At 40.3% G+C, this 13,311-nt stretch overlaps 1 protein-coding gene across 5 annotated transcripts in view; it reads right to left on the bottom strand.

The window, feature by feature from the left end:
* The window catches only part of MIPEP (mitochondrial intermediate peptidase), a 228,736-nt gene that overhangs the window by 146,846 nt on the left and 68,579 nt on the right, over positions 1 to 13,311 (bottom strand). The window lies entirely within an intron of this gene.

Consider the following 13,311-nt stretch of genomic DNA (forward strand, 5'->3'; position numbering starts at 1 on the left):
ACAACTAATAACTATGAAAGCTGAGATTTTCTCTTTAATTGGACAATAAGGGCATAGGAGTTGGGAAAAAAATGATCCTGAAGAAGAGAACCGAGGGCATGGTTTTGTTTAGGCTGGGGTGTTGAAGCACTTTTTCACAAATATTTGTTACAAGTTTAAAGTACAAAAGGAAGTACTATAGCTGTATCATTCATCCTTATTCACATTTCCCAAAATGTTTTCATGAGTAAGAGAGAGGAGGGAAGAGCAGCTGACCAGATTCTGGGAACTGCAACCCTGAGTTCACTCCTAAGGCTCCATAATGGCGAGCGAGAAGACTGAGAACTCCAACCTAGAGAAGAAACTAAAAAGAGACCTGGTGTGGGGATGAAAAAGTGCAGAGCAGGAAGCTGAGGTTATCTGGTGAAGACAGAATTTTAGGGAACAGGAAATGGTAAGCAACGTCAAACAATGAAGATAAGGATGTTAAAGACTGAAAAAGGTTACTGAATTTTATGACTGGCTGGCATGTGGCTGACAACTTGGGAAGGCTAATTTCGGGAGACTAACAGGGCTATAAATCAGACCACAGAGATTCCAGAGCGAAAGCATCCAGTATAGACTACTGTTCAGCCAAGTTTGGCAGAAAAAATGAGAGAGGGCTACAACTTCTCCAAGGGTCATGAGAGGGGTTTATTTTTATTTATTCTATGACAAGGATTATTGTAGTACATTTGCAGGCAGAGAGGAAGAAGCTAATAGAAAAGAAGAGATTGAAGATATGAAGATATATGATATCCAGGGGCAGATTAGCCAATAAGCAAGGTAAGCACGGGCTTACTTGTGCTTACTTACTAATCTGTGGTCAACAATTTCACATGGGTTTCACATCAAAGTTGTGGGGAAACCCATGTGAAATCGTTCACTACAGATTAGTAAATAAGCACAAGTCAGTCTGTGGTTACCTGGCTTACTGGGTCATCTGCCCCTGTCAGGGATTGAAAATTGGAAAAGAGGATTTGATTTTGTAGGAAGGTGTTGTAAGACCGGAAGAAAGACAGATGCCAGCCATAACTAGGAGCAGAGTCTTTGATGTGGTTAAAAAAAAAAAAAAGTCAAATTGTTCACTACAGATTAACAAGTAAGCCTGTGACTAACTTTCTTATTGGATAAACTGCCCCTGCTGATATCATTAGAATAATTCATAAAGCAATGGTCTGAGATGTTATCATCTTAGATTTGCATGTGCTTTACAATTTGCAAACCACTTTCACATCAAGAATCTCCTGTGGAAATGTTCACGATCATTAGCCATTAGAGAAATGCAGATCAAAACTACAAAGAGATTTCACCTCACTCCAACAAGGCTGGCATTAATCCAAAAAACACAAAATAAGAAATGCTGGAGAGGCTGTGGAGAGGTTGGAACACTTATACACTGCTGGTAGGGATGTAAAATGGTACAACCACTTTGGAAATCGATTTGTCACTTCCTTAAAAAGCTAGAAATAGAACTACCATACGATCCAGCAATCTCACTCCTTGGAATACATCCTAGAGAAATAAGAGCCTTTACACAAACAGATATATGCACACCCATGTTTATTTCAGCACTGTTTACAACAGCAAAAAGATGGAAGCAACCAAGGTGCCCATCAATGGATGAATGGATAAATAAATTATGGTATATTCACACAATGGAATATTACGCATCGATAAAGAACAGTGAGGAATCTGTGAAACATTTCATAACATGGAGGAACCTGGAAGGCATTATGCTGAGTGAAATTAATCCGTTGCAAAATGACAAATATTATATAAGACCACTATTATAAGAACTTAAGAAATAGTTTAAACTGAGAAGAAAATATTCTTTTGTGGTTACGAGAGGAGGGAGGGAGGGTGGGAGAGGGATAGTCACTAATCAGATAGTAGATAAGAACTACTTTAGGTGAAAGGAAAGGCAGCACACAATACAGGGGAGGTCAGCACAATTGGACTAAAACCAAAAGCAAAGAAATTTCCTCGATAAACTGAATGCTTCAAAGGCCAGTGTAGCAGGGGCAGGGGTTTGGGGACGATGATTTCAGGGGACATCTAAGTCAACTGGCATAATAAAATCTATTAAGAAAACATTCTGCATCTCACTTTGAAGAGTGGCATCTGGGGTCTTAAATGCTAGCAAGCAGCCATCTAAGATGCATCCATTGGTCTCAACCCACCTGGATCAAAGGAGAATGAAGAACACCAAGGACACAAGGTGCTTACGAGCCCAAGAGACAGAAAGGGCCACATGAACCAGAGACTACATCAGCGTGAGACCAGAAGAACTAGATGGTGCCCGGCTACAACCAATGACTGTCCTGACAGGGAACACAACAGAGAACCCCTGAGGGAGCAGGAAAGCAGTGGGATGTGGACACCCAATTCTCATAAAAACACCAGACTTAATGGTTTGACTGAGACTGGAAGGACCCCAGTGGTCATGGCCCCCAGACCTTCTGTTGCCCCAGGACAGGAACCATTCCCAAAGCTAACTCTTCAGACATGGATTGGACTGGACAATGCATTGGAGAAGGATGCTGGTGAGGAGTGAGCTTCTTGGATCAGGTGGACACTTGTGACTATGTTGGCATCTCCTGCCTGGAGGGTAGATGAGAGGGTAGTGCGGGTTAGAAGCTGGCGAAATGGACACAAAAAGAGAGAGTGGAGGGAGAGAGCGGGCTGTCTCATCAGGGGGAGAGTAATTGGGAGTATGTAGCAAGGTGTTATTTAGCAAGGTGTATGTAAGTTTTTATGTGAGAGGCTGACTTGATTTGTGAACTTTCACTTAAAAAAAAAAGCACAATAAAAATTCTTAAAAAAAAAAATAGAATCTCCTGTAATTCTTACATAATTCTGTGAGACAGGTGGAACAAGAATAATTACCTAATATTACTACTGAGGAAACAGGCTCAAAGAGGTTAGGGACAGCCCAAGGCAGCCTGGAATAGGAGAAAGAGCCCCGGGTTTGAAGTTATAATCCAGGCTCTCAACTCTACAGACAGGGATTGGACTGGACTATAAGACAGAAAATGATACTGGTGAGAAGTGAGCTTCTTGGCTAAAGTAGGCACTTGAGACTATGTGGGCAGCTCCTGTCTGGAGGCAAGATGAGAAGGAAGAGAGGGACAGGAGCTGGTTGAATGGAAATGGGGAATACAGGGTAGAGAGGAGGAATGTGCTGTGTCATTAGGAAGAGAGCAGCTAGGAGTACATAGCAAGGTGTGTATAACTTTATTGTAAGAGAGACTGACTTGATTTGTAAACTTTCACTTAAAGCGCGATTAAAAAAAAAAAAAAATCCTGGCTTTATTTCTTATTGGTTCTGTGGTTGGAGCAAGTTACTTGGCTCTTTTGAGCCTCAATTTCCTCATCAGGAAAATAGGGGTAATATTTTCCAGGTTCCGCTGAGGATTAGAAAAATTCATGCAAGGAACTCGGCATGATGCCTGCTAAACAGGAAGCACTCCATAAATTGTAGCCACTATCATTATTATTAAGGAGCCCTGGTGGCACAGTGGTTAAGCACTTGGATGCTAACCAAAAGGTCAGCAGTTTGAACCTACCAGTTGCTCTTCAGGAGAGAGATGTGGCTGTCAGCTTCCATCAAGATTACAACCTTGGAAACCCTACGGGGGCAGTTCTACTCTGCCGTATAGGATGCATATGAGTGGGAATCAATTTGATGGCAACAGTGTTTTTGTTTTTTATCATTATCATTATTGTTAGAAAGTGACAGAGACAAGACCAAACCATTTTTTTACCCCATCCCAGCTATTTTCGACTCCTCAGTGCTGCCATTAACTTTAAAGGGAAACACAACATGGTGAAGAGGCCTGAGTAAATGCAGTCAACATGCACTAATCACCGCCTGATAGGAGTACTGGTGGTACAATGGTTAAGACCTCAGCTGCTAACCAAAAGGTCGGCAGTTCAAATCCTCCAGCTACTCCTTTGAAACCCTATGGGGCAAGTCTACTCTGCCCAACAGGGTGGCTATGAGTCAGAATCATCTCGAGGTTTGGATTTTTTGGTGTGCCTGATAACTCCCTGATGCTAGCAAGAGAAAGGCCCTTTGACCACAGAAGAGATTGATCAGAGTGACAGGGAATAACTGGGTGTACAAAGTGCTCTGGGAACAAAGACAATGTGGTGGTAATTCTACCTGGTAGACCGGGGAGGACAGAACGTGAGGGTCAGGGGAAGCCACAGAGGGAAGGTGGTTCTTGAGGCACCTTGCAAGTTTTTCCTGAGGGCAGGGGAAGGGCATTCCAGGTGGAAGAAGGAGCACCAGCAAAGGCTCGAGGGAATGAAAGAAAATAGGGCATACAGGCTCGGTCATGCAGCAACGGTCTTATACCTTACTCAACCACGCGAAACACCACACACGAGATTACATACACTTGCATGCCCTCCACACCCTCCCAGGCACTCATGAAATGAAAGTTAATTCCTTTCTGAAGAAGAGCCAGAATGGGAAAAGATCCAGAGAGAGTGGAAGAGATCCAAAGAGCTAGAGTATACTTCCAGCAGCTACACCCCAGGTCTCAGAAACCTGAGGAGCAGGTCCTGACGACACTCAGTCAGGAGGCAGCTGCCCTGATCCTTCTGGCTCCCTGCCTTTGATACTTTCAGCTTAGATTTTCAGCACATTAGGAAATAGTAAGTGGGATGTCTCGCTGCCTGTAGTTCACTGACTCACTATTACTTAGACCCCCTCAAGGGTGTAGTACCTGTAGCCATCTCAGACAAGCTCAGGATCTCACTGCACCCTGCCTCAGCAGGCCTCAAGTGCAGAGACCACCTTTTCACATATGATGCTCCCAGCTCAAAAGAGAGACCTGCAGCTACCTCAAATGCGTCAAGATTTGCCTGTGAACTCAGGGTCACGGCGTCTTCATCCACAACTTTCTTATTTGCACACCAGTGTGTCAAAGTAGAACTGTGCTCCCTAGGGTTTTCAATGACTGATTTTTCAGAAGAAAGTTGCCAGAACTTTCTTCCAAGATGCCTCTGGGTAAACCAGAACCTCTAGCTCTTCAGTTGGCAGCTGAGTATGTGAACCATTTGCACCACCCAGAGACTTCTCTTATTTGCACACATACTGCATATAAGACTTTTTGTCCTTTATCATCTAGAAACCCAAAACGATGGAAAAGTACTACAGGCCAGAGATATAAATAAATAAATAAATAAATAAATAAATAATTTTTTTTTTTTTTAAACCTGACAGCCAATCAGAGCTGCAGCCTAAATAAACACAGTAAAATTTAATTGGATTTTAAGGATTTAGTTTCACTGCCATCCTTTCATCACCTCAAACTGTTCTGTAATTTTACAAGAGAAGTTTACTACTATTTTAAAAAATATATTCCACTGATTTGGAGCCAGAAGAATCTCTAGAATTCATTGATTCCTCTGAAGAAATACAAAGAAAATCATTGTTGTCCACCACAGATGCTGAACGAAGTTCAATAAATGCTCTGTTGTTTGTTCTGGTTATGCTATATATGGGTTTACAGATTTTCAGAGAACTAGAATATATTACAATCAACATGTTAAAATGGTATAAGTACAATTAGGCCTTTTTTTTTTTTAATTAAAATCAACATGCTGCCATAGACAGAAGCACCACGCAGTCCCTCCACAGCAAAGACCCAAAAAACTAAGTAATACAGAGACAAATGTCAATCCTGGAACCCGAAGTGTCAAATGAAGAGATAAAGAACTCAGTCAAGCACTGAACAGAATATGAAACTGACAGAGAACAGAGAGTGAGGAGAGACACCTGCGGAGGTCCCCTATCAGCTAACGCAGCACGGATCTGCCATCTTTGACTCCTGTAGGAGATCGGCAGACACAGAGCACAGGAAAGCAGCTTCACAGAGCTACCAGCAGGAGACAGGGCACCTGGTAACCAGTGATACACGCTTTCCCATCCCCCATCCTGCTCTACCTCTGCACTTCCTGCTTCCATGGAAGTGCAGCTTCCATGGCACTTGGATTCGCCCCGTCAACATAGAAGATAGGCGGACAGGGAGTACAGGAAAGCAGCTTCACAAAGTTCCCAGCAGAAGACAGAGCACCTGTTAACCACCAGTATATGCTTTCCTAACCCTGACCCTTCTTACCCTTCCCCCTCAGCCTCCTCTGCTTCCTGACAGCCGGCAGCAGTCTCTTGGACAGCAGGCAATTGCTTTGGCCCCAAGCCACATGGATTCGTCTCGCCCACACTGCTCAGCTCCCTGAGTGCCCTTTGTCTGTTGCTGCTGTTGGTTCTTTTGGTTTCTTCCATGCTTCCCACCACTGCCCTCTCCTTCCTCTCCAACACATGGCTCCGTCTGCCATCTTTGCTTCTTGAAAGCCTGTGAAACACCACTCAACTAGGGAACCACTCCCCGGCCCATGACACCACACTGATGGGATCCCGGGGCTTTTATTTTTTGCTTTGTTTTATTTTGCTTTGTTCTGTTTCCTTTTGTTTCATCTCTTTTTCTTTTTGCATCTTGGGAGCCCCGTCTAGCTGGGTCGCACTGCGCGGCTGAGAAGCCACCTTCCCTGTCTGTGCAGGTATGTCAGTGGGATCACTGGGTGCATTTCTTTTTTTTCTTTCTTTCTCTTTGTTCCTTTCTGTCTGTCTTCATTTCTCAGCTCTCGTCTATCTATACTTACCTGTCTTCTGAATACCTGGTACTGTATGACTTCTATATTCCCTCTAGCCAAGCTATATACACTGCCTGGGAGCCACTTCCCCAGTCTTTGCCACCTCACCAGTGGGAGTCTTGGGGGCTTTTCTTTTCTTTCTTTTTTTCCCAAATTTTTATCTAGTTCTTTTTTTTCTTTTTCTCTTTTTCATTTTTGTTTTTCTCCATGTCTTGGTTTCTCATCTTTCCATTCCAAGGGCAAGCTCCCTTAGCACTCTTTTTTTGTTTGTTTGGTTGTCTGTTTTTTGGTTCTTTTTCTCTCTCCTCTTTCCCATACCCATATTAGCTCCACACATCACATCCTCCCCCTTCTTCCTGCCTACTTGCTCTCTGCACTGAACATCACACCCCTGAGCAGTACAGGCACGGCCTACTGGAACCTGCCCAGCACTGATTTCCAGCCTACCCTGTCAGCCCTAGTATGTGCCACAAAGAACCCATCCCAGCCCCTCTCCTTCAGCTGGACCTGCCCTGCTGCACCATAGATGAGCAACTGGCCCTGCCCATTGGACGAGAGGTGAAAAGTACTGTGACCACAGACAAGTAAATGACAAAGACTGCACAGCCTTCCTGCTCAGACATAATCAAATAAAACAAAAAAGCAAGATGAAACAAACAGATCTACAATCAATAAATGAAGAAAATAACTACAGAATGCCCCAAAGACAGCATACAATATCAAAACATATTTTTTAAAAAAAGGGAAGACTGGTTCCAGTAGGCATCCAAAATAAAACACCAGATGCCTTTCCAGTAGAAGAAACGGCACTAGACTACCTGATAGATAATTCAAATATTCAAATATCTCTAATATTCAGACCTACCCAAGAGTTGAAGCAAAAAACAGACAAAAATGAGGAAAAAATAGACAAATTCATTGAAAGTACAGACAAAAAAAAAAAAAGGAACAATTCAGGAAAATAATTCAGAAATAAAATGCCAAAATAAATTCACAACTGGAAATCATATAAAAACAACAACTAGAAATCCAAAAGATAAACAACAAGATTTCAGAAACAGTGTTATAGAAGAGCGAAGGAGCAGGTTTGAAATGATGGAAGACAGGATCCACAAAATTGAAGACAAACATTTGGATACAACTCTGTTTGAGGAAAAATCAGAAAAAAGAACAACAACAACAAAAAAAATGAAGAAACCCTAAGAATTATGTGGGATACAATCAAAAGAAAAATTTGCACATGATCAGAGTTCCAGAACAGGGGGAGGAAATGGAAAACACAGAGAGGATCATTGAAGAATTGCTGACAGAAAGCTTCCCTAATATCAAAGATTAAACCAAAAAAACAAAACAAAACCCAGTGCCGTCGAGTCGATTCCGACTCACAATCATTCACGATGAAATGATGAAAGATGAAAAGCTGCCCCAAAACAAAATCACCAATGCATATCATAATTACACTCACTAAAACCAAAGACAAAGAAAAAATCCTGAGAGCAGCTCAAGAAAAACAAAAAGTCACATACAAAGGAGAAACAGTAAGACTAAGCTCTGAGTATTCGGCAGAAACCATGCAGGCAAGAAGGCAAAGGGATGACATATATACAATCTTGAAAGAAAAAAACTGCCAACCAAGAATAATATATCCTGTAAAACTCTTGTTCAAATATGATGGTGAAATTAGGACATTTCCAGATAAACAGAAGTTAAAGGAATATGTAAAAACCAGACCAAACTTATGAGAACTATAAAAGGGAGTCCTTCAGTCTGAGAACAAACAATGTCAGACCACACCCTGAATTGAGGACACAAGATTGTACCACCCAGATACCAACCTGGAAAATGAACTCTCAAGGACTATCCAAAACCAAAAGGATTACAACAGGGAGTTAGAGAGGTTAATGTGTAAATGACAACAATGTCAGAACAACAAAAGAGAGACTAAACGGTATAGGTATAGAATTTTCTAATGGAGAGGAATGCAAGGTGATACCAAGTAATAATGGGCTGGCTCAGACCTAGGAAGATACGGGTAAATTTCAGGGTAACCACAAAGAAAGTTAACAAACCTACTCATCAAAATAAAGAAGAAAATATAAAATCTTGTTAAAAACAAAATCTACAAAAACAAAAGAAATAAAGAAATCCGCAAACAAAAGGAATTCAGCACAGGAGAAGAGGAACAAAGAAAATGTCAGCACCACAAAAAAAGCACTGCAAAATGACAGCAATAAGCTCACACCTCTCAATAATTACACTGAATGTAAAAGGCTTAAATGCACCCGTAAGGGACAGAGAGTGACAGAATGGATAAAAAAACAGGATCCATCAATATGATGTCTACAAGACACACACCTTAGAAACAAGGGCATAAATTTATCAAAAATCAAATGATTGAAAAAATATATCAAGCAAATAACTACCAAAAAAGAGCAGTAGTGGCAATACTAATCTCAGATAACATAGACTCTAAAACAAAATCCACCATAAAAGACAAAGAAGGACACTATATAATGATTAAAGGGAAGATTCATCATGAAGACTTAACCATAATAAACATCTATGCAGTCAATGACAGGGCTTCAAAATATATAAAACAAACTCTAACAACACTGAAAAAGAGAAATTGACAGTTCCACAATAATAGTAGGAGACTTCAATACACCACTCTCGGTAAAGGACAGAACATCTAGAAAGAACGTCAACAAAGATACAGAAGAGCTAAAGGGCATAATCAACCAACCTTACCTCATAGACATATAGAACACTCCACCCAACAGCTGCAAAGTACACATTCTTTTCTAATGCACATGGAACTATCTCCAGGATAGACCACATCTGAGGCCACAGAGCAAACCTCAACAAAATCCAAAATGCTGAGATAATACAAAGTATCTTCTCCAACCACAATGCCATCAAAGTAGAAATTAACAACAGGAAGAGCAAGGAAAAAAATCAATTACATGGAAACTGAATAGCACCCTGCTTAAAAACCACTGGATAACAGAAGAAATCAGAGATGGAGTCAAAAAATTCCTAAATCAAATGAAAATGAAAACACATCATACCAAAACCTTTGCGACACAGCAAAGGTAGTTCTCAGAGGTCAATTTATAACAATAGATACACATATCAAAAAAGAAGGGACAATATCAAAACATTAGCTACACAACTTGAACAAACAGAAAGAGAGCAGCAAAAGAAGCCCACAGCCACCAAAAGTAAGGAAACAATAAAGATCAGAGCAGAAATAAATGAAGTAGACAATAGAAAAACAACAGAAAGAATCAACAAAACCAGAAGTTGGTTCTTTGAAAGGATCAACAAAATCAACAAACCACTGCCAAACTGATGAAAGTAAAACAGGAGATGATGCAGATAACACAAATAAGAAATGAAATGGGGGACACATTATAACAGACCCAACTGAAATAAACAGGATCATAACACAGCATTATGAAAAACTATACTCCAACATATTTGAAAACCTACAGGAAATGGACAAATTTCTAGAAACACACTACCTACCCAAACTAACACAAAATGCAGTTGAAAATCTGAACAGACCATAACAAGAGAAGAGATTGAAAACATAATTTAAAAACTCCCAACAAAAAAAACTCCTGGCCAAGATGGCTTCTCTGGAGAATTCTACCAAGCGTTCAGAGAAAAGCTTATGCCAATGCTAATCAAACTATTTCAGAACATGCAAAAGGAAGCGATTCTTTCAAATTCATTCTATGAAGCCAGCGTAACCCTCATATGAAAACCAGGCAAAGACACCTCAGAAAAAGAAAATTACAGACCAGTATCTCTCATGAATATAGATGCAAAAATTCTCAACAAAATTCCACCAATAGAATTCAGTATCATATCAAAAAAATAATACACCACGACCAAGTAGGATTCATACCAGGTATGCAAGGATTTTCAACTTTAGAAAATTAATCAACGTAATCCACCACATAATAAAAAGAATCACATGATCATCTCAATCTACGCAAAGGCATTTGACAAACTCCAACACCCATTCCTGATAAAAACTCTCAATAAAATCGTGATGGAAAGGAAGTTTCTCAACATAATAAAGGGCATCTATGCAAAACCAAGGGCCAACATCATTCTTAATGGAGAGAGGCTGAAAACATTCCCCCTGAGAGGAGGAACAAGACAAGGATGCCCCCTTTATTACCACTCCTTTTTAACACTGTGCTGGAAGTTCTAACTAGAGCAATAAGGTAAGAAAAAGAAATAAAGGGCATCCAAATAAGTGATGAAGAAATTAAACTCTCCCTATTTACGGATGACAGATACTATACATAGAAAACCCAAAAGACTCCACGAGAAAGCTACTGAAACAAATAGAAAGATTCAGCAGATAAGCAGGATACAAGATCAACATAGTTGGATTTCTATACACCAATAAAGAGAACAATAAAAAGGAAATCAGGAAAACAATACCATTTATAATAGCCCCTAAAAAAAATAAAATACTTGGGAGTAAATCTAGCCAGGGATGTAAGAGACCTATACAAAGAAAAACTACAAAATACTACCGCAAGAAACCAAAAGAGATCTACATGAATGGAAAAACATACCATGCTCACAGATGAGTAGACTCAACATTGTAAAAATGACAATTCTACCCAAAGCGATTTACAAATACAATGCAATCCCAATCCATATACCAACAACATTCTTTAAAGAGATGTAAAAACTTATCACTAACTTTATATGCAAAGGGAAGAAACCCCGAATAAGTAAAGCACTACTGAAGAAGAATAAAGTAGGAGGACTCACACTACCTGACCTAAGAGCCTACAGTATAGCTACAGTAGTCAAAACAGCCTGGTACTGGTACAATGACAGATAGATTGACCAATGGAACAGAATTGGGAACCCAGATGTAAATCCATACACCTGTGATTACCTGATCTTCACAAGGGCCCAAAGTCCATCAAATGGGGAAAAGACAGTCTTTTCAACAAATTGTGCTGGCAAAACTGGATGTCCATCTGCCAAAAAATGAAACAGGACCCATACCTCACACCATATACAAAAACTAACTCGAAATCGATCAAAGACCTAAATATAAAGCCAAAAACTATGAAGTTAAAAGAAGAAAAAATAGAATCATCATTAGGTGCCCTAATACATGGCATTAACAGGCTACAAACCACAACCAACAACACACAAAGTCCAGAAGATAAGCTAGATAACTGGGATCTTCAAAAAATTTAACATTTACGCTCATCAAAAGACTTCACCAAAACAGTAAAAATAGAACCTACAGACTGAGAAAAAATTTTGGCTATTACAAATCAGACAAAGGTGTAATTTCTAAAATCTACAAGAAAATGCAACACCTCTATAACAAAAAGACAAATAATCCAATTAAAGAATGGGCAAAAGAAATGAACAGACACTTCACCAAAGATGACATTCAAGCAGCCAACAGGCACATGAGGAAATGTTTGCAATCACTAGCCATTCGAGAAATGCAAATCAAAACCACAGTGAGATACCATCTCACCCTGGCATTATTGGCACAAATCAAAAAAACAGGAAATAACAAATATTGGAGGGGCTGCAGGGAGATCGGAACTCTTATGCACTGCTGGTAGGAATGCAAAATGATATGTCCATTTTGGAAAATGATACGGCCCTTCCTTAGAAAGCCTGAAATAGAAATACCATCGGATCCAGCAATTGTACTCCTAGGAATACATCCTAGAGAAAAGAGAGTCATCACACGAATAGACATACGCACACCTAAGGAATACACAGAGTTATTATACCAAAAAGAATTAGTCGATATTCAACCATTTCAAGAGGTGGCATATGATCAGGAACCAACGGTACTGAAGGAAGGAGTCCAAGCTGCTCTGAGGGCATTGGCGAAAAACAAGGCTCCAGGAATTAATGGAATATCAATTGAGATGTTCCAACAAACAGATGCAGCGCTGGAGGTGCTCACTCACCTATGCCAAGAAATATGGAAGACAGCTGCCTGCCAACTGACTGGAAAAGATCTGTATTTATACCTATTCCCAAGAAAGGTGATCCAACCGAACGTGGAAATTATAGAACAATATCATTAATATCACACGCAAGCAAAATTCTGCTGAAGATCATTCAAAAATGGCTGCAGCAGTATATCGACAGGGAACTGCCAGAAATTCAGGCTGCTTTCAGAAGAGGACGTAGAACCAGGGATATCATTGCTGATGTCAGATGGATCCTGGCTGAAAGCAGAGAATACCAGAAGGATATTTACCTGTGTTTTATTGACTATGCAAAGGCATTCCACTGTGTGGATCATAACAAATTATGGATAACATTGCAAAGGATGGGAATTCCAGAACACTTAATTGTGCTCATGAGGAACCTTTACATAGATCGAGAGGCAGTTGTTCAGACAGAACAAGGGGATACTGATTGGTTTAAAGTCAGGGAAGGTGGTGTGTCAGGGTTGTATTCTTTCACCATACCTATTCAATATGTATGCTGAACAAATAATCCGAAAAGCTGGACTACATGAAGAAGAATGGGGCATCAGGATTGGAGGAAGACTCATTAACAACCTGCGTTATGCAGATGACACAACCTTGCTTGCTGAAAGTGAAG

The sequence above is a fragment of the Elephas maximus genome, chromosome 23, assembly GCF_024166365.1.
Source record: "Elephas maximus indicus isolate mEleMax1 chromosome 23, mEleMax1 primary haplotype, whole genome shotgun sequence".
NCBI classification, from domain to species: domain Eukaryota; kingdom Metazoa; phylum Chordata; class Mammalia; order Proboscidea; family Elephantidae; genus Elephas; species Elephas maximus.